The sequence below is a fragment of the Anguilla anguilla genome, chromosome 18, assembly GCF_013347855.1.
Source record: "Anguilla anguilla isolate fAngAng1 chromosome 18, fAngAng1.pri, whole genome shotgun sequence".
Taxonomy (NCBI): Eukaryota; Metazoa; Chordata; class Actinopteri; order Anguilliformes; family Anguillidae; genus Anguilla; species Anguilla anguilla.
The window spans coordinates 30,993,646-31,013,059 of record NC_049218.1 but is presented as its reverse complement, the minus strand read 5'-3'; the positions used below and the strand labels follow the sequence as shown (position 1 = coordinate 31,013,059).

At 45.3% G+C, this 19,414-nt stretch overlaps 1 long non-coding RNA gene across 1 annotated transcript; it reads left to right on the top strand.

Moving 5' to 3' along the window:
* The first annotated feature begins 17,153 nt into the window (after nucleotides 1–17,153).
* LOC118217592 lies at nucleotides 17,154–18,989 on the top strand. The gene is made up of 3 exons (XR_004763229.1): nucleotides 17,154–17,235; nucleotides 17,959–17,962; nucleotides 18,527–18,989. It is a non-coding gene; the product is annotated as an uncharacterized LOC118217592 (long non-coding RNA).
* Nucleotides 18,990–19,414: the final 425 nt, after the last annotated feature.

Below are 19,414 nucleotides of genomic sequence, written 5' to 3'. Positions count from 1 at the left end.
ACCTCAAATAAACAATATTTTCATATATATTATGATTATGAAACATGGGCCACAGTGCCTTCAGCATTAGCTTAACTATGTTGAGAAAATATCCATTCAGGCAGAATTTATGAATTCCTAAAAATGTGCGGTTAGGTTTTGCTCTTTCCATAGGTTGTATATAAACAAACAGATAGCATAGTATTTATATTCATAACATCTGCCTGCCCATGTCCGTTTTTTAATGTATTTCTTATATAATATATGGTCATCCTTGCTTAACCTCTCTGAGAAAGCTACCTAGCTGATAGCTCCCCTCAACCCAACAGAACCGCCTGCATAAAACAGAATAATTTTCTCCCATAGTTGGAATAACAATTCATAGAATTAAGGACATATTTAGTATAGGCAAATGGATACACCGCCAAATGTTCATATAACCAGACAGTAAACAAGGCAGGACATATTTGTTTGAAATTAACATTTTTAAACACATTTGAAATTCATCAAGTGAACATTCTGAATTTTTTTTTTAACTGCTCATTTTATTTTTATTTTTTAAACTTCTGGTCTCTAAACTTGATCTCTTTCTGCAAAGTAGCATTGTTATCCCCATTTTGCCATTTTTCTAACATGATTGTAGCAGTCTCCTATGGTAGTTGCTAGTTAACTTCCTTTGATGCATATAATACAATTTTTTGCTTAGTTAAATATATATTCTCGATTTTGTATTCACTCTGTTCGAGATTCCTTTGACTCATTAGGTGATTGTTGGGCTATGTGGATCAGCTGTTGATCAGTGTCTTGGATACTGGCTGTTAATTAGTCATTGAGAGCAGCTGTTGTGTATTCTTCTCTTGTCCAATCAGAGTGTGACAGCACACTTCCTGTTGAGGTTAAAAGAGGCAGGACATCCTGTGTTTCCATTCATCTCTGATCTTATGACCATGCCTCATGGCAGAAGTTTCCTTCAGCTAGAAACGCTGCTAATCTTTCAGCACATTCATTTGAGATTTTATTTGCTCTATTTGTCAGACCAGTTTAGGAGTATCAAGGAGAGCCCTGGGAAGCTTTCAGTGTATTGTATTTGAGTGGAGAGAGAAAAAAAAAACTGATCACCTGTGCTAGAGTGACTAGCATGTCTAGTTTCTTTGAAATTAGCTTTGCAGTCTTTGTCTGCTTTTTTTACTTTCAATTAGCTAGAACACTCCTAGCTACACAATCCATTTTCAACATTAGTTGAAACGGGAAAAGAAATTAGTTTCATTTTTAAAGAGGGAGGGGGAAACTACAAAAATATTTCAGTTAACTGAAAAGGCATTTGAGTGTGCATATCAAAGAGGATTTGGTAAAGTGGTTCTGCCACAGCATGGCCTACTCTGCTTGGTAGCCTGTCCTAGTTAATGACTCCTTTCCTCTCTTTCTGTGCTTCATGGCTTGTGATGTTTGTCACCATGCCAATTAGCAGAACATTCTTGCTGCTGAATTCAGTGCATCTAATTGGATTACAGCCTGTCTTGTTGAAGGCCTGATTCTTCCACAGTCATTGAGCCATACAGACTGTGCTCTTTAACAGGAGCTAGCATTGGTTAGCTGATTGCCAGGCAAGGTTAATACTGTGGTGGGCGATTGAGCACTTGCAACCCTATGGTTGTGCAAATAAAAATAAATCCCTGCTGTTGGCAATCGTACAGGGGTTGCTTAACATCACTCAATCTCCATGGGGTCACATGGCATGAGACCACTTATTTTAATAGTCTTGTATGTTACTGCAGCCCAGCGCACAATGATAGTTAATTCTGTATGGCATGAGGATCACTTGTCTCTGGTTACCAGACAAATCCATGCCTGTTCTCTTGTCATGTCAGATTATGTTTAGACCTGATTTTTCAAGTAGCACCAAACCCCTTTTTTTATTTTTATTAAATGCATATGCTGATGGGAGAATCCAGAAGCCATCATAAAATAAGTCTGGGGTATTTCTTGTCTATTGCATGAAATGAACAACAAAGTAGCTCCTGTGCTGGAATCAGAACTTACACTAGCAAACCTAGTTCTAGGCCCAGGGGTATACTTGCACCTCACTCAGCTGATTATCTCTGCAGGTTTCTACACAATGTGTCTCTGCAGACTTCACTGACATCACAACATGCTAGTTGTGGCTTTACCCCTCCTATGGACTGTATCTAGTGCAAACTGACACCACAATCTCGTATAAGCCGCAACACATGCCTGTGAGCAAGAAGCCCGTTGATATTACTGTTGAGCTGAAATTGGGTCAAATAGAAGACATGGCTTTCCGTTTCAGGGAAAGTAGTAACTAAACTGTATTTCGAACTGGTAACATTATCACGAGTAAAAATGGCAAATTATACACAGTATGTTGATTTATTCTACAGCAAATTGTCTGAGCTAACCCGGGGCACGTTCAATCTGAAAACGGTGTGCACCATTTTGCTACGGTTTCTGGGTTGAATGACATGTTTCCTCAAAATGGGGTGAAACTCTGCAACGGGCTTTGAGGTACATTTTCTCGTTTGGTGGGCGTGTCAGAGGTGTTACCCAATCGGCAGCGACGTGTACATAAACCCCGCCGTATTAAAAAGGTAGTGTGCACAATGGATCCAACTGAAGTCCTTTACAAATGCGTCCACTGCAGCTTGGTGTACGCAATGATTGAAGACATGTTTGTCATAAGTATTTTATAGTATTAAACTCTTATTTAAACCGATTTCATCAGGCTCCAAAAATTCTTTGAAAAGAACACACAGAATGGCCTTCTCAGCTGCCATAGTTGCAACGCTTGCGTAACAACAGGGTGTTCAACGCACCACCGTTTCAGTTTAAACGTTTTGTCGGGGCTGAATGTGGTCTATCCTCTATCCCATAGTGACTTTTTCACAAGTAAATGCTGTTCTGCTTGGTGACAGGCTGGTGGCCCAGGCTAGCAATACATACCCTTACAGGGCCATTTCCAGAGTCCCTACATAATTATGCAGAGAACTTGTCAAATGAGTTCACAACTGGCCTCTTCTACAAAGATGCTAGCAATGAAATGGATGAAAACTGCCTGAAACAAATCTGTATACAGGGCAGTCGACAACACCGTTCCTTTGAAACGTGCATGCGGATTGTTTCTAAGTGAAAGGTGGTGGTGAAGCCTTGTAACTGGACAGGGCGAGATTGGGCTCTGGCAGTTGCTGGGCCCGTTGGCCTTTGACGTGACATGGCTGTGACCAGTGTGGGGTCGGTGTACTCTGACCCAAGCAAGTCCTCTTCCTTTTATTGTGCCTCTCGTGCTTTGCACTGGCCGTTGTCTACTGCTGTTGTGACTGATGGGGTGGAGGAGTGCTGCACCAAGGGACCGAGTCTGTGCAGGGGCAGCTACAGCTCTCGTCCGAACATTAGCTTAGCAAGCATCTCTAATGGTGCTGTGGTGAGAAGCCCTGTAATGCAATGAGGTCTGAGATGGGACCTGTGAAGAACAAACCCTGGGCCAACCCTTAGATCCAATATGCCTAAGCCACTTACCACTTTACCCTTGAAAATAAACTCTCCTTTATCATTTACATTACATTTATTTGGCAGACGCTTTTTATCCAAAGCGACGTACAAAAAGTGCATTTCATGGTCATAGACAACTGCTAAACACGGGTTCAGTAAGGTACAATACTTATTTTGTACAGCTATTTCTAGGCAAGAACACCGTTGAGTTCACACAACATCTTTAAACAGTGGGGTGTCTTCAATATTATGATCAATCTGGATTTGTGTAAATAGCGCACACAGCGTAATGATTCATCAGTCAAAGATTCAGCGAGTCCTACAAATGGCACATTATTTATTTTACAAAGCAATTCATCATACAGTGGTTGACAAGTGTAACACCAAAAAATATTTTGAGGCACAGAGGACAACACATTATGGGTCTTTTCCAGCAGGCTTTTAACAAACACACTTACCACTATTCTGAATCATCTGTAGTGGCTGTATGGCACAAGCTGGCAGGCTTGCAAGGAGAGAGTTGCAGTAATCAAGGCGAGAGGTCACCGTAGCCTGGACGAGCAGCTGGGTGGAGTGCGTCGTCAGGTATGGTCGAATCCTCCTGATGTTGTACAGGAGGAATCTGCAGGACTGTGATGTTGCCTTGATGTGCTCCTTGAGGTCCAGTTGGTCATCCAGGACCACCCCCAAGCTCTTGGCAGAGTGAGAGGCAGTCACTGTGGTGCCATCAACCGTGATTGAGAGCTCACGAAGCAAGGAGGTCTTGTACGGGAAGAAGAGCAGCTCAGTTTTGTTGAGGTTGAGCTTCAGATGGTGGCTGGCCATCCAGGTGGAGATGTCAGCCAGGCAGGAAGAGATCTTATCATTGATCTGTGTGGCCGAGGGGGGGAAAGAAAAGAAGAGTTGTGTGTCATCTGCATAACAATGATAGGAAAAACCATGTGAATTAATGACTGAACCAAGAGATCTGGTGTATAAGGAGAACAGCAGAGGACCCAGTACAGATCCCTGCGGCACTCCCGTAACAAGTGGATGAGAGGCAGAGGCAGACCCCTTCCAGGTGACCTGGTAGGTCCTATCTGCAAGATAGGAAGCGAACCAAGACAGGGCAGTCCCGGCAATTCCCATCCCAGCCAAGGTGGAGAGGAGTATTTTATGGTTGACCGTGTCAAAAGCTGCAGACGGGTCAAAAAGGATCAGGACGGAGGAGAGGCGTGAGGCTCTTGCAGTGGCAAGTGCTTCCTTCACAGCCAGGAGCGCAGTTTCTGAGTGCCCGGATCGGAAGCCAGACTGGTGAGGGTCTAGCAGGTTGTTCTGATGGAGAAAAGAGGTTAATTGTTTAAGAACTGCTCGTTCAAGGGTTTTGGACAGAAAGGGTAGAAGCGATACGGGTCGATAATTCGTTACATCGGAGGGGTCTAAGGTGGGTTTTTTGAGAAGTGGGGTAACACGAGCCATCTTAAAATCAGAGGGAACATGACCAGAGGAGAGAGAGGAATTAACAATGGAGGACAGATAGGGAAGGAGCTCGCTGGAAATGGATTGGAGAACTGTAGATGGGATGGGGTCAAGTGGACAGGTGGTTGCACAATGAGAGGTGATGAGTTGTAGAACATCGGAGTCCTCCAGCATTTCAAAGGAGGTCAGTGTGGCTGTGGGTTTGTCCCGGGGGGTTGGGGGGCTCACTGGATGGGCGAAGGAGTTCCGAAAGTCATCTGCGGAGAGGGAAGAGGGAGGTGGGGGTGGAGGAGGAATGAGGAGGGAAGAGAAGGTGGAGAATAGTTTGCGTGGATTAGAGACACATGCACTGATCTTAGATTGGAAAAAAGAGGCTTTCGCAGACGTGAGGGCAGATGTGAAAGTCGCCAGCAGGGTATGGTATGCGGTCAGGTCATCAGAGGATCGGGATTTCCTCCACTTCCTCTCTGCAGCCCGCAGTGATGTTCTGCTGGAGCGTAGTGACTCAGTCAGCCATGGACAGGGGGGTGAGGAGCGTGCTGGTTTGGAGACAAGAGGACTAAGTGAGTCGAGGGACTGGGAGAGGCAGGAGTTGAGGGTGGAGGTAGCAAGATCAACTGGCAGGTTCGAGAGACGCAGGAGGGGGAAGTGTAGACAGCAGTGGAGATGAGGGAGGATTGTGACAGAGTAGGGAGATTTCTCCTGAAAGTTACTGTGGGTGAGCTATTGGATGAATTGAGGGGGAGTAAATAGGAGAGGGAGAAAGAAAGAAGTGGTCTGAGACATGGAGGGGAGTCACTAAGTTGGGGAATGGAGCAGCTTCTGGTGAATACAAGGTCTAGTTGGTTACCAGCCTTGTGTCCTCCAGTCTTTCGCCCCAGGGATAGGGCGAAAGACTGGAGGAGTGAGGCAACCCTGGACAGTTGGGAGGTTTCTGGTGGGAGGTTGAAGTCTCCCAGTAGAATAGCAGGAGTGCCATCCTCAGGGAGGGAGCTCAGGAGAGTGTCCAGCTCGTCCAGAAATGAGCCGAGTGGACCTGGAGGGCGGTACAGAACAATGTGAAATTTTGAGGGATGAGTTACAGTAATCGCATGAAATTCAAAGGAGGAGGGAGTAGGGTTAGGACTGGGGAGGACACAGAACTTCCAGGACAAGGAAATGAGCAAACCGGTACCCCCACCTCGGCCAGAGGCCCTGGGGGTGTGCGAGAAGGAGTATCCCGCAGACAGTGCAGCTGGGGTGGCCGTGTTATCGGGAGTGATCCAGGTTTCTGTGAGAGCCAGGAAGTCAAGAGACTTTGTCTTGGCAAAGGCAGTAATGAAGTCTGCTTTCTGGACAGCTGACTGGCAGTTCCATAATCCACCTGTGACAGTGAATTCCTGAGGTGTGGATAAGGGTGGGTAGATCAAGTTAGTTAAATTACGTCTGCGGTGAACAGACCATTTGGGGCGAGGCAGCGCGCACAAGGGAATTGGGTTTATAAACATGAACTGATGACGAGGCTGCCATAGGCAGCATCCGCTGGAGCTATAAATACTGGGTGGCAATTACGTGCTTGCATTACCTTCATTAGGGCAGATAAGCACCAGGTGAAGCTACTCGAAATTAGCTCAACAATACCGGGCAATTAAACACCAACCCCCACACAATTTCACGAACGCCTTTAACTAACAACAGCGAGTCAACTACAGAGATTCTGAGCTAACGCACCACTAAGTTTGCTGACTAGCAACAGTTGAGAAGTTTTTAAAAAAGATTACCTAAATTACACACACCTATGTTCTCTAACTAGCAACAGCAGAAACAAATCAAGTTAAGATACGCTTATCTGAATCGCGGGGTACGGCAGAAGCGACGACACAATCAGATGCACACACCGTATTTAAAGGGTGCGAAGAACATTCAGCACTAAAACAAACATTACAGTAGTATTTACATCGGTGGTTAGCTTTTGCTGTAAAATGCGTGTAGCAGTAATCACACATGTACGCACTGCCTAAAACCTTTCAACAACTTTGGTATAAAGTAATGTTCGTATTCTAGGTACAAAAACACGGTCTTCGGATGCGGCTCTGGGTTTGTTTGAAATTTGCAAAAGACATTCTGAGCATTACGGTACCACAACAATTTTGACCTTTAACAGTTGTTCAAACTTTTGTATGTCTGAAAAGACACCATATCCTGCACGCCCAGGCCTACAGACGTCTGTAAATGTATGGCATATTGCTCCACCCGCTCTAACGTAAATTCCGGATTTAACATTTGAGACAAGCAAATGGAAAAGCAGAGGTTATTCTCAGCGTTGTGACTTACAAATAGATGTAGTTTTTTTTCTTAATTTTCATTTCTGAGACGTGGCTATTTTTCTACGGGCACCACCATTTGGGTTTTGAACTCTGAACCACCAGTTCCAATGTATCATCAGAGTGGATTTCAAAATTGCTCTGAACCAGCTCTTCAACCATTCCCAAAAATGTGTCCAGATCGACACTACCGCCATTAGCAATTATGGACACACCCTCAGTCTAGCCAACTGCATAGCTCTACGCAATAAATGATCTAGTATGTTTAGCAGCACATTATAGAAGTCCTCATAGCTGTTCACGTCATGTAAGGATGCAAAGTTAAACTGTTGCTTAATTTCGACACAATTAAAGGAGGGCCTTCGCACCACTACCATATCAGGGTCACAAGTCACCACACCAACATCATCATTACTATTGGCAGCAGCATGCACATCACCTGAACCTTGTGGGCTATTATCAGCTGTAGGTGTTAGTGGTAATTCATTAAGATTCCCCCCTTCCTGGTTTAGTCGATCTAAAACTTCATTCAGAAAATGAAGTCTGCTGCAGGGGTTAGTTCACCATTACCAGTGGTAAGGTTCGCCAAAGCCTCGTTCAATTGTAGTCACCAGCCAGTTCATGCATGTTGTTCGTATCCTGGTTAATTATTAACAAACTGCCGCAGATCTGGGTTTATAAAAACATTGAGTGCAATGTCTGAGTGTCCACTCTGGTCTTCCTGAAGCACTGCTTGACCAGTCCAAAGCACCAGTTGGGGCCAAACTTGGTGTGGCCTGCAATCAGGAAGTGGAGGCCCAGCTTCAGGTGAAGGTTGTGCATAGTCCGCCAAGCCCAGTACCCTATGCCAAAATTGTTCTTGTTTTGCCCACTGCAGTTGTCACAATGAAGGCTCGTGTATATTTCTCCAACTCCATAGTTGTTGAAAATGATGCAGGTGGTTGATGACTGCATTGCTGCCCTTACTTGATGCTATCCCTTCATCGATTCGGTAATTCACTTGCTTCGGCATCCCTTCACAGGAGACTCCAAAAAGGCCACTTGCGTGGAGTCAAAATATACATGGGCCCAGGAAGATGAGGGTCAGAAGGGAAGTGCACCTGAGAGAGAAAAAAGATTACATGCATTGTAAATCAACATCTGCCTAACATAGTAGTGTTTGGTAAACCAAATCAACGGTGTCATAGGAGGAACTTATTCTCACCTGTTGTGCAAAATCAAAACTGTAGTGCATTGTGATCTCCCTGCTTGCAGGTCAGGAGGGGCCTAGAGAGATGCAAATCCTCACAGGTCTTGGCACAGGCAGCATTCCTGTCCTGGTAGAATGACTGCTCCTTTACAACAGGGTTGCAACTGTTCTTGCTTCAGCTTGGTTGATTTCACCTCGTCCGGCAGGTTGGCACTTTGGAACACTTGGTAGTTGTTCCTCTGGCACTGCCAGCACAGATCTGTTCAGGGTTTGGTTCTTGTTATCTGACTTCGGAAGCTGTGCAGACCAACAACACGTTCAATCAAATTTTATTTGTATAGCGTATTTTACAGCAGTTGTCACAATACGCATTACAGACAACCCTAGCCTAAACCCCCACAGGAGCAAGCCTAAGGCAACAGTGGCAAGGAAAAACTCCCTGTGGCAGATGGGAAGAAACCTTGGAAGGAACCAGGCTCAAGGGGGAAACCCATCCCCTGGTCGGCTCAGGGTGCCGACTGGTGACCAACATGTCAGTCAGTTTTATAAGGTTTATGATGTGGCTCAGATGATGGGTGGGGCCAGGTGGCGGTGATGGGGAACAGCAGGTGGCAACAGATGTGGGCAGGGTGGAGGCAATGACGAAAGAGGGGCTGGACCGCAGAGGTGGGGGAGACCAGACGACTCTCAAAGCACTGTAAACACCTCACAGCTAGACCAATGAGGGTTTGTAGCTGGAGGGGAAGGTATCGCGTGTTCTCCCTTGATTGGTGTGATTCAAAACCGGAGATGTTAGTTATTTTTCATCTGTTTGTAAGAAGAGGGCACAATTATAATTAAGAATGCACTGGTTCCGTTGCCACGGGTTAGATATGAAGGCGTTGTTTCATATCCCGCTTAAAACTGGCCTGAAACGGATCAGTAGCATTCTGGTTACTCTCCGTTCGTAAATGGGGCTATGCTGTCATCAGAGATATATCCGATCTGTCGCCGGACTGTAAATATCCCAATGGGAGCATCAGAATATTCACAAATGCGCGGAACAACACATCAAATATATCCATGACCACAGCAAGAAAGCGTAACAGTTACCAGGTTTTACCCTCGTGATAATCTGACTCCATATTAATTAATAAGTTATGTTCCAAATTAGAATTTAGGCTTGATTTAGAATGGAACTCAGTTCGTCTGAAGTTCTACACCGAGGGTCAACGCAGTTTCACCCGGTACGCACCGCGGATGCGCCCGTAACAACAATTTAACTAGCTGTTTGCAGACGACACAGCGGTTGTGAGATTTCCCTCATGGGGAGTATAACCTAATTAGGGTTCAGGGACTCCGAAAGGGCCAATATTGGTCATCCCAGGATCAACTTGGTTCTGCTGACGGTCCCGCCTTAACTGAAAACTTGGTGATCAAACAAGTCCAACAGGCAGTTCCCTAGTCATAATTGGGGGAAACCGACTTGGAGGGCTGTTACAAGAACGAAACATTGACCAAGACCACACAAATCAAGTCATTAACAGTTTTAATGTCAGGTAGGTTATACACTTAAAATAGTCAATTTGTAGTTACAGAATTTAGAAAATAGTCTAACAATCAAAGATAAAGATGAGCATACCTGACAGCAGTCTACACACCGAAAGAGTCTTGTGTGGGAAGTCTGATTGCAGACTCCCAGAGGGCCCTGTTCCTCTCCTATAAGAACCCAGCGCAGGCAGGTGGATGTCGCCACAAAAGGGTCATAAAACCATAAATTTACTTGGAGGGGGAAGATTGGAATTTGGTTCAGACAGGATCAGACAGATGGATTTACTAGGAGTGTCCCAAAAATACAGTTTACTTCCAAATTTATTAAAATAGATTTTCTATAGGTTTGCTGGTTTTAAAACCTAAACCAGAGCATCACTCGCACAGAGACCATAAAAACCATACCAAATATGAATATTTGTTCTTGTGATTGTCAAACTCTGAAAAACATGAAATAACTGTACAATCTCTTACATGAACCAACTGCCAACTCTCAATGTCTTTCCACAGTGTATCAAGATTGCATAGTGTAGTGTAGCAATGTATTCAACCCAAATCTGGATTTATTTCCTAACAAAAAGTGTGCTTGAGTAAATTTCTTTCCTTATGAAGGTAGGGAGACAAGTTACCCAGTGACACCAGGTGAGGGCACTTTGGCTGTCCCTCAACTGTCCTGAGCAATTTGCCCCATTTCTATCATGTGATTTTATTACTTGCAATCTGAAACCTCCAGGACATTGGGGTAATTTTAGAATTGCTTTCCTGTAGAAAAGAGGTGTCACCTGTTAACTGTCGCAAAACCAGATGCCAAGGTCTTACGGGCCACTCTGTCCCGACAATATCAGACTCTGCACCTGGCGAATTGCTTTACGACAGTCAGAGAGGAAATTCCACTCTATGCCTGTTCCCGTGGGCCTTACAGCACACGAGGGTTGGGGCAAGAGCACCGTGGGCAGCGTGGGGAAGAGGGTAGAAACGGCAATTAGGGAATTTGCAATATAGCAGAGGGTGGGTAAAGTGGTAGTAGTATGTATTGGGGGGGACCCTGCCAGGAGTAGTATATGGCTGCATAGCTACTAGGACAGGGATGGAGAGCCCATGCAGTCATGAGGGGTAGACAACCATACCCACCTATCAAGAGCCAGCCCATGTAAAGTCGGGTCACAGCTGATTGACGAGTGACAGTAAGGAAAGGATTGCCACCTACAAAGCTCTGACTACAGGCTTCTCGCACCCTGTCTCCAGACTACAACTGATTATAAGCCTGAGCATAGAGGTGCGTTTTTAATCTAGATTTAAATATTGAGACTGAGTCTGACTCTGTTTATAAATTTTGGAAGCTGGTTCCACAGTAGTGGGGCCCTGTAGGGGAGAGCCCTACCACTTTCAGGTTTTTGGAAATTCTTGGGACTACCAAGTAGCCTGCATCTTGGGATCGGAGTGACCTTGTGGGCTTAAATTCCCCTGCAAAGAAAGAATATTTTATTTATGAGTATGAGTTTGGATTAAATACAAGTGTACATATTTATCCACACATTATATTCTATTACACTTCTAAACATGAGTCTTACACAACTTTCATACCAAGCTTTGCCACTGAGACTTTGGTGACATGGGATGGCAGTAACTTTGCACTCATGTCCCTGTGACCAGGGTGTTGACCAGGCAAGACAATGGCATGGTCTTCTGTAGTTTGTGATGAACGTCACAACTCTATGTCCTCAGCCTTGAGGAAGTTGCTGTTTGTGGACATTTCCCTCTTTGTCGTGGTACTGCACCATGCTCCTTGTAGGATTGAAGTATGGATTGGAGAAGATTTTTGCTGATCCTGAAACAAAAAATAATGGTCTCAGACTGGTCTAGCTGGCTAACAAAGGCATGGCTAACAAAAACAGCCATGTCGATTCTCTGCATGTTTAGCACATAACAGCATGAACATGCTTGCCTACATATAAGAAGAGTATATGATGTACCTCCTGTTAAAATGATTGATTGCCCCACCCCCATGACCTTTTGACCTCTGATATGGTCCAGTTTTCTACGATGCCCATATTGTCAAGATTTGATTGATCGGTTTGAGCTTAAGGGGATGGGGAAAGGGGGGTTGTGGTTGCCAGATGGTGAGGATAAAAAAATAGAAAAAAAAATTTAAATGTTCAGAATGCTTAGTGTAACTACACTCCTTGTGGGGCAAAGTGCTTGTGCAACTTGAAACTTTTTTTTATTCTTTACCAGTAAAACAGGCAGTGTGAGAATATGTAAGTAACTAAGTTTTAAAGCAGTGCTTTGGACGTTAGTTTAAAGAAAACAAGCCCAGGCAAGTATGCAAAGTCTTAACAAGCCGAATCGGGGAGTGTTCACACTCTGGGGTCTAAGGGTAAAATGAGGCAAACTGGTGATTCTGCGATGCTCTGGCATTTGTGTAAATTTCATCAACTTCATATACAGTGATTCCAAAGTTTTTCATATCTTTGTTTTCAGCACAAACTCAGCTACAAGAATATGGCAGTAGTACGTAGGCCATAATCATGTGTGGATTGTAAACAGCTCTAAAATCACACAAATTGTAAACAGTAGTTTTGAACATGCACAGGAATGTTGTAATAAAACACACTAAACAATTGTGACGAAGACTTTTGGTCACTGAAATGTGTTCATCAAGGTCTTGGGTATCAAAAGATGACAAAATATTTTTGCAAATCCAATGAGAAATATAAAATAAATTGCTAAAAGTAAGTGTTGTGACTATTATTTTTGAAAATGGGAGGGCTAATGGCCTTTCTGTAATGAATATTTATTGAGAAGGAGGACCTGCCTGCTAAGTAGGCTATTCACACCTGGCCACATGCCTCCCCACCTCTAAGACAAAGACTTTTCACAAAGCAATACACAGTGAGCCATTTAGAAGACAGAAACGCAGACATCATTTGATTTTGGTACATTCATTGAAGTAAATTATATGAATGGGAGATGCAATTCACACACACTTCCAGGTTACATTACATTACATTACATTATAGATTCTTAGCAGACGCTCTTATCCAGAGCGACTTGCAACAAGTGCATTACAAAACTCAGAGACAAGCGCTTTACAACATTCCTGCAAGAGAGCTACAATAGGTATAACTTTGCAAAAAGTGTGAATTGAACCCCTTTTTTTTTTTTTTTTTTTAAATATATATAAATTCCCACCCCCCACCCACCTAGTTGTAGATGAACCTAGTTACATGAAAATAACATGACGCGTGGTTACTCAGTTGAGGTTTAATGGATGTTAGAGGGTAGTGGGGGGTGATGAGGTGAGATGTAGCTTGAAGAGGTGAGTCTTCAGTCTACGTTTGAAGACGGCCAGGGTCTCTGCTGTTCTGACTTGCACAGGAAGGTCATTCCACCACCGTGGGGCTAGAACAGACAGGAGGCGTGACCGGGTGCTGGTGCGAGCCGGGGCAGGGACCAGGCGACATGTGGCAGCAGAACGGAGAGGTCTAGCTGGGGTGTAGGGTCTGATGAGTTGACGTAGATAGGGAGGGGCTGACCCCCTGGCTGCTTTGAAGGCAAGCACTAATGTTTTAAATTTGATGCGAGCCATCACGGGGAGCCAGTGGAGGGTGGTGAGCAGGGGGGTAACGTGGGAATGTCTGGGGAGGTTGAAGACCAGACGCGCTGCTGCGTTCTGGATGAGTTGCAGGGGTCTGATAGATGATGCTGGGAGGCCAGCAAGCAGGGAGTTACAGTAGTCCAGGCGGGACAGGACCACTGCCTGGACGAGGAGTTGGGTCGAGTAAGTTGTGAGGAAGGGGCGGATCCTCCGGATGTTATACAGGAAGAACCTGCATGAACGTGTCACTGCTGAAATGTGCTCGGTGAGGGACAGTCTGTTGTCCATCACCACGCCAAGGTTTCTAGTTGAGGGTGATGGTGTGAGGATGGTATTACCTAGGGAGATAGAGAGATCAGAGAGAGGGGAGTTAAGAGCCGGAATATAAATGAGCTCTGTCTTACCTGGATTGAGCTTGAGATGGTGGCGGACCATCCAGCTCTGAATATCACTCAGGCAGGCAGTGATGCGGGCTGAGACCTGTGTGTCAGAGGGTGGGAAGGAGAGAAACAGTTGTGTCATCAGCATAGCAATGGTAAGACATACCATGAGCTGTGATGACAGGGCCAAGGGACTGGGTGTAGAGAGAGAAGAGGAGAGGACCAAGGACCGAGCCCTGTGGGACTCCGGTGGTGAGGGGGTGTGGCGCAGATACTTTACCAGCCCAGGCTACCTGGAAGGAGCGATCTGAGAGGTAAGACTCAATCCAATTGAGGACTGTGCCACAGATCCCCATTGCAGATAGGGAGGACAGGAGGGTGGGGTGGTCGACTGTGTCGAAGGCTGCCGATAGGTCCAGAAGTAATAAGACGGAGGAGAGGGAGGCTGCTCGGGCTGCGTGGAGAGCTTCGTTGACAGAGAGGAGTGCGGTCTCTGTCGAGTGGCCTGGTCTGAATCCAGACTGATGGGGATCGAGGAGCTCATTCTGTGAAAGAAACACAGAGTTGATTTGATGCAGCACGTTCAATGGTTTTTGACAGAAATGGAAGGAGAGATACCGGTCTGTAGTTCCCAATGATGGAGGGGTCTAGTGTAGTCTTTTTCAGGAGGGGGGAGATGAGGGCCTTCTTGAAGGTTGACTGGAAGCAGCCGGATGTCAGGGAGGAGTTAACCAGGGAGGTGATGAATGGGAGAATCTCGGGTGAGATTGCCTGGAGGAGGGGTGAGGGAATGGGGTCAAGGGCACAGGTTGTGGGGCGATGGGAAAGTAGGAGTTGTGAAACCTCAGAATCGGTGAGGGGAGAGAAGTCGGAGAAACAAGGGGAAATGGTGAGGGAGGGGGAGAGTACAGGTTGAGGGGTGGGGAGTTGGGAGCCAGTGACCGTAAGCAGAGGAGTGGAGAGACAAGGGGAGGGGAGCATAGGGTGAGGTGGAGTGCAGAAGGAGTTGCGGATGACTGCAATCTTCTCGTCAAAGAAGGTTGCGAAGTCGTCAGCAGTGAGCGAGGACTGAGGGCGTGCAGATGGCTGGCTGAGGAGAGGGGAAAAAACAGAAAACAGTTGCCGAGGGTTAGAACGGTAGTTATGGATTTTGGTTTGATAGTAGTTTACCTTAGCAGCAGTCACCGTGGAGGAGAACGCTGCAAGGAGGGATTGGTAGGCAGAGAGGTCTGAAGCATCTCTGGATGTCCTCCACTTCCTCTCTGCTGCACGGAGTCCAACCCTGGAGGTGCGTATGGCATTGGACATCCACGGGTGGGGAGGAGATGGACGTGTTGGCCTAGAGACAGTGGGGCAGAGGGAGTCAAGAGCAGATGTAAGGGAGGAAAGTAGGGAGGTGGATGCAGAATCAGTGGGGAGGGTAGTGAAGGATTCGAGAGGAGGGAGGGCAGCAGTGACAGATGAAGCAAGAGAGGAGGTTGAGAGGGAGCAGAGATTGCGGCGGACAGATACAGTGGGTGTGGGGGGAGAAGGTGGGTGAGAGGGAGCAAGGGGGAGGGAGAAGGAAACGAAGTGGTGGTCAGAGGTGTGCAGAGGGGTTACAGTGATATCGGTGCAAGGGCTATTCCTCAGAAAAACCAGGTCGAGGAGGTTGCCCGCCTTGTGGGTAGGGGGAGATGACTGTAGGGAGAGGTCAAAGGAGTGGAGGAGATGTAGGACAGCTGAAGACTGAGATGTTTCCAGGTGGAGGTTGAAATCTCCAAGCAGGATCAGTGGGGTGCCGTCCTCAGGGAAAGAGCTGAGTAGGATATCCAGCTCATCGATGAAGTTTCCCAGTGGACCTGGGGGGCGATAAATGACAACAATGTATAGATTAGTTGGACAGGTGATTGAAACAGAATGGTATTCAAAACTGAATCGGGGTAGGTCAGAGAGAGGTAGGGCTGAGTATTTCCAGGAGGGAGAGATTAGAAGACCAGTGCCACCACCACGGCCTGATGGTCGGGGAGTGTGGGAGAATGAAAAGAAAGAGGAGAGGGCAGCAGGGGTTGCAGTGTTCTCTGGGGTGATCCATGTCTCAGTGAGGGCAAGGAAATCAAGGGAGAGCAGGGAGGCATAGGCTGAGATGAAATCAGCCTTCTTTGAAGCAGACTGGCAGTTCCAAAGTCCTCCAGCAACTGTGCAGTTATTGCAGGGAGACAGCTGGGGGTAGGAGAGGTTAGCTGGGTTCCGTCGCTTAGGGGGGCCACGTCTTTGGAACCGGGTGCTGTAGGGCAGAGAGCAGACAGAGATGGGAAGAGCTTGCATAAAACTGACGAGGAGCGACGCTAGCGTCGCTCAGAAACACTATTTGAAGTGCCGCGTAATTACTCAATAATGTAGCGATAAGCGGCTCTAAACGGATCAAATACAAGCAATTTACAATACCTTGAACCAAAACAGCTGCGCAGATAAAACGGGGATGAAACAAAGTTACCGATCAAAGACTTACGCGATACTAATTACTACCAATATTGCACAGCTGACAATCAATCAAGACTAGGAGTTTAACCGGTCAAAACAGCTGGCTACAAATCACTAATGTGACGACGCAACAAGCAAAGACGACTAATTTAAAGAAACTAAGGCAAATTAAGGCCACAAGACACAACTAACAAGCAAAACAATACTTAGACTAGCTACTCAGAGGGACGGAAGTGAAGCTCTAGTCACGCCGAGGAGAATGCACTTTCACTTTTTTCAGGTTATTTCAGAATCAACTTTATTAGGCAAAGTGCATAATATAAAAGAGCATTTACACAATATAAACCCAATATTTCTGCTTCACACACACAATTTGACTCCAGAATGGTTGCCACAAGTGCCTTACAAAACAACAAACACAAAAGCCAATGAATATAAAAAGTGCTTAATGTAAAAAGAGCACCTACACAATATACACCACTATTTTATATATTTCGTGTATAATCTTTCAAAGTTGCAAGTGCCATTTTGCAAAACAGTTCCTGTCTGGCTGTAAACACAGGGGGACATCACATTCCTTGCACTTCCATGGAGTGTTCTGTTTTTTCCCGAAGTCCATCCTGCAGAGTTTACATGTCTTGCGACCAATCGAAGCCACCTTGCTGGCATCCAGAGTCTGTGAGGCTGTAGGCACAGGCACATGATCATAACATTCCCGTCTTGTTACAATGGGTGCCTTCTGTGAGACGCCACACAGCTGCGCAGTGAGCTCCTCCATGAAGGCCTTGTGAGGCATTGCTTCCTGTTGTCCCAGTGATGACAGTTCTTTATGTCCCGTGATGACGGGCTTGTGATTGGTTTCATAATTACTTGTATGGGAGATTTCAGTGTGTGAAGTCTGGGAGCACCCAGTCTGGGTTCCTGCCTGTGTCGAAGGGGGTTCCGCAGGGATCAGTTCTGGGCCCTATCCTTTTCACCATTTACATTAATAATATTGTTTCCCCACTAAATGATTGTCAAGTCCATCTATACGCAGACGATACTATTGTATATTGTATTGCTGATTCTGCTCAGCTTGCCATTGAGAAACTGCAGCTTGCTTTTAATGCCCTTCAGGAGGCTCTTGTTAAGCTTAAGCTGGTTCTTAATGCAAGCAAAACAAAATTCATGTTGTTTACTAGGGCCAGAAGCACTGATTATGATAGCATATTTATATCCACTGCAAATAGTTCTAAAATTGAGAGAGTTTCTGAATATAAATATCTTGGCATCTGGCTTGATGAGAAATTCTCATTTAAATTCCATATAGATAATCTTGTCAGCAAACTGAGACAAAAAATTGGCTTCCTTTATAGAAACAGATCTTGCTTCCCTATGATCAGTAGAAAAAGAATTGTTGAAGCAGTTTTCCTTTCAGTATTAGACTATGGTGACATTATTTATAGAATTGCTGCTCCTTCTTCCCTTAAGCGCTTGGACACAGTCTATCACTCTGCCCTCAGATTTATTACTGGCGATAGTTATGGTACCCACCACTGTGTCCTCTATGCCAAGGTGGGTCTGTCTTCTCTGGCAGTGAGGCGTGATAAACACTGGTTTTTGTTTATCTTTAAGGAATGCTTCCACCTTATATTACAAGGTTGTTAGAGTGGCGCTCTGGACCCTATCAAACCCGATCAAATGGCTTGCTTATGCTTAAGGTCCCTCGGGCTCGATCAGAAATTGGGAAGTCAGCATTCCATTTTAGTGCCCCATCCTCCTGGAATGAGCTCCAACAATTGCTGAAAATCAGCTCTCTACCTACTTATGGGCAGTTTAGATCGCTGGTTTTGAACATTCCTGTCTCTGAGTGCATCTGTTTTTGATCGTATCTGTGCTGATTTTATTTATTTATTTTATTATTTTATTTTATTTTTATTTTTTATCATATTTTACTGTATTTTATTACTGTTATTTTATTATTTACTATGTTAGTTGCTGTTGCTATATTCTATGATCTTTTATTACACCTATTGTGTTTTAATTGTGTTTGTAATCTCGGCTACATTGAAAATGAGGGCCTGGCCCTCAATTGTACCTCCGAGAATTTAAATAAAGGTTCTGACTGACTGACTTTATGTAGGATATACGCATTTGTGGCAGCAATGTCCAAGAAATGTAAAAACAATTTCCGGTACCATCTCATTGTTTTGTGCTGTGTTGTGTAATACTGTATCAGTTGGTCAGACAGATCAACACCCCCCGTGTGTGCATTGTACTGGATGATAGGTGATGGGCATGGAAAGTTCTTTGAAATCCAGTCACCATCTTGCTTCACCCTCTGCTGTATTGTGTCCCCAGTGAATGCTGCATGGATGGTGGAACAGACAGACACCTCTCGTGTGTCCATCCACTTCACAAAAACCAGAGGACCATCCCTTATCCACCGTAAAGCTCCTCTTCCTGACTTCTTAGTCAGAGCATTACAAGCAGTGCATGGACATTCCTTCCTGTTCTCCCTATATGTCCCACAAGCACCAAAGTTTTGTCCATACAAGTCCCTGAAGAGCTTTGGGCTCGTATAGAAATTGTCCATGTACACATAATATCCGAAACCCAAGTGACATCACAGAGTTATATGAAAGTCCTTGTCCTGTCTGAAAGCTGTTCTTTCCTGTGTACACAGCAAAATCCACAGTGTATCCATTGCTGGAGTCACAAAGCACAAACAACTTGAAACCCCACTTTGTCGGCTTTTCTTTCATGTACTGTGTCATACCAGTGTTTGCTTTGGTTGCTACCATTCTTTCATCCACTGCAAGGTTCCTGCGAGGATGATAGAAGGCTTTGCAGGCATGCTGAATTGTGTCCATGAGAGGTCTGACCCGGAAGAGTTTGTCATGCTGCGGCGTGCCCCGCTTCCTGTCATTTTCTTGGTCCTTGTCTGCATCACTCATGTGTACATTCCAGCAAATAGTTCTGTATCTGTCCCTTGTCATTACGGTTGCTGGGAATGGGACAGAGAAAATGC